Genomic DNA, 2,980 nt, shown 5'->3' on the forward strand with positions numbered 1-2,980 from the left:
CAGGGACCAGATGCTGAGTGGTCTGGAGAGACGGCGTGGTGGGTGCACTTCCCTCAGCCTTCTCCTGAGCCTCAGCCGCCGGGGGCTGTCGCTGCACATCTGCGCACGCCGTGCCCGGCACAGGGGAAGGCATCCATCGCAGCCTCGCGGCCCCGCTGCTGCTTTCACGCCCTGCAGGGCTGTTTCCCAGCCTGGCCTGGCTGCAGCTCCTCCCCGGCCTCTGCAGGAAGGCATTTGGCATCAGCTGACAGGGTGCCCAAACTGCACCACGGGCCACGCACCCCCTGAGATCCCCTGCCATTTCCCGGTCTCCGGGTAGATCAGGAGTGGAGGCTCTTTGGAGAAGGGAGGGCCCTGGCCCAGCCCCAAGAGCCTGGGCACTTTCCTGATCCTTATCCATGGTTTTGACCAGTATTGCCTCCTGAAGATGCCACCTCCCCATGGGGAATGGTTCCACCTGGCCCAGCTGTCCCTCTTCCTTTCTCCAGAGATGGAAGCAGAGGCTGTGCTGAAGGCGGCGTTTCCCGGAGGAAGCAGTGGCTCATTGGCAGCCTCTGCTGCAGGAAGGGAGGCCATGCCAGGCACAGGCACAGGAGGTAATTGCTGAGCCTCTGGGCCTGAGCCCTGCTGAGGCTTGAGCTGCCATCTCTGCTGCTGGGCAGTGCGGGAGCACACAGCGTTACCCAAGCCCCTTGCAGTGCCCAGTTCCCTACAGGAGAAGGGGATCCCAGCACACCACGGAATGCTTCTCATCTATGTTCCCTTCTAGATTGGGATCGTGACCTGCATCATTTGGAGTCGCTGGTAAATGACGGTTTAAGGATCTTGGAGCTTGATGGATGTAAGTTCTCAGCATCCCTTTCCTAACACAGTAATCGCAGTCTAAGTGTCATCATGTCCAGAGCAATAGTCACGTGTCGTTTCCCTTAACATCATCTCAAGCTTGATGGAGTCTGGAAATTTTGGCCGGGAAATTCCTCCTCTTTTGCCCAACAGTGATCCCACAGGGGCGCTGTCAGGGGGAGGAAGGAGCATTTAGCTGTCAGTCTTCTTCCCGTGTGCAATGCCAGTTGCTCCTTGCGTGTGCTCTGCGCAGCCCCGGAGAAGAGCAGAGAGGGAAGGGGCCGGGCCCAGGGCTGTGCCCCGGGGCGCTGTGCCCGGCGCGGCTCCTCTGCCGGCCCCAGGGAGCCGGAGCTGCTGCCGCTGCCGCTGCCAAGCCCTGGCCCCGGCTGAGCTTAGAGCTGCCGGCAGCTCCAGGGAGTGCTTTCTGCCCTGAACTGCCCTGCAAGGGGCTCCTTCCAAGCCAGCGTGGGGCCACTGCAGGCACGGGCTCCCTCTGCCCGTGCTCCTGAGTGGAAGGCAGAGATGAGGGAGTGCCGTGGAGGGCACCGATCACCCAGGTGCACCCACTGCCAGTCCGGCCTGAAGGGGACTCTTGAGCAGTGTCACAGGAGCTGTTCGGTCCTGCCTTTCTTTGCAGCTGAAGCTGTTGATGAAGATGATCTGGATTCCCAACCAGAGCCTCTGGAAGAAGATGAGGATGAGGAGGGTAGGTCAAGGCCTTTCCCCTGGGAGAGCTGCCAGCTCAGAGCCCAAAGGTGGCCAGCGGGCCATCGCTGCAGGTGCCAGGACACAGCTGTGCCCGTGTGTGCCCTCGCCCTGCGGCATCCCCTCCCTGCTCCTGCAGCTCAGTGCTGCCCATGCAGATCAGCAGAGATGACAGAAGCTTCTCTGGCTGTTGAGTTACAGGTGTGTCTGCAGGGAGGACTTCTCCAGCTCCTTGGCTGGTTCCTGCACGCAAGCCCGGCTCCCATCGCAGGGGTGAGCAGTGAGTCCCTGCTGACCCCACAGGCTGAGCACTGCGTTTGTGGGATTCATTCATCTGAAATGGAACTACTTTCTCTTAAGGTCCCCTGAGAAGGAAGAACAAACCTAGAGGAGACACTAAGTCCCTGGAGGCATCCATACAACTGGACCAAACCCTGAGTGAGCTGGAGAGACGGCGTGGTGGGTGCATTTCCCATTTCCCCTGAGCCTCAGCCGCCGGGGGCTGTCGCTGCACATCTGCACACGCCGTGCCCGGCACAGGGGAAGGCATCCATCGCAGCCTCGCGGCCCCGCTGCTGCTTTCACGCCCTGCAGGGCTGTTTCCCAGCCTGGCCCGGCTGCAGCTCCTCCCCGGCCTCCTCAGGAAGGCATTTGGCATCAGCTGACAGGGTGCCCAAACTGCACCACGGGCCATGCACACCCTGAGATCCCCTGCCATTTCCTGGTCCCTGGGTAGATCAGGAGGGGCAGCAGTTTGGATGAGGGAGGGAACAGCTCCAAAACCCTGGGCATTTTCCTGATCCTTATCCATGCCTTTGACAAGTATTGCCAGGAGCAGACTGGCACAGCACAGAGGAATTCTCCCGAGCAGGCTCAGGGCACGCGGGTACTGAGCAGTCCTGCTGGGCTCCCTCCGTGGGAGACACGTCCCGAAACCCGGGAGCAGCTGCAAGGGGTGCCCATGGTGGGGAAAGGGCAGAGGGGCAGAGCAGGGCTGCTGTGTGTCCTGACAGGGCCTGGCTCTGTCCACCTGCGCTGCGGGAGCTGTCGCGGGGCAGGGAGGGTCGCGGTGGCAGCTGCTGCTGCAGGGATGGCTTTGGCCCGTGTCCCTCGAAGGGGCCCGTGTCCCTCGAAGGAGCCCCTGCCCCAGCAGCTGCGCTGCCCCCGGGCTCTCCTCCCGGCCCTCTGGGCTTTCTTGGTGGCACAGCCTGTGCCCAGGGGCGGCAAGGTGCCTGCAGGCCCCAGCTCCGGGGAAGCAGAGAAGGTCCTGGCCGTATGCAACGTGCCGCCAGCTCAGCAGTGGTGCACAGCACGGCCTCACGCTCCCCATTGCTCCCGCAGATGCAGCCGGCACCACAACACGTGCTGGCCATATTCGCAAAAGGATCAGAAGAGTTTTCTGCTGGGGAACAAATTGTTTGATTAAGATAAT

The sequence above is a fragment of the Coloeus monedula genome, assembly GCF_965178545.1.
Source record: "Coloeus monedula genome assembly, contig: HAP1_SCAFFOLD_87, whole genome shotgun sequence".
NCBI lineage: Eukaryota > Metazoa > Chordata > Aves > Passeriformes > Corvidae > Coloeus > Coloeus monedula.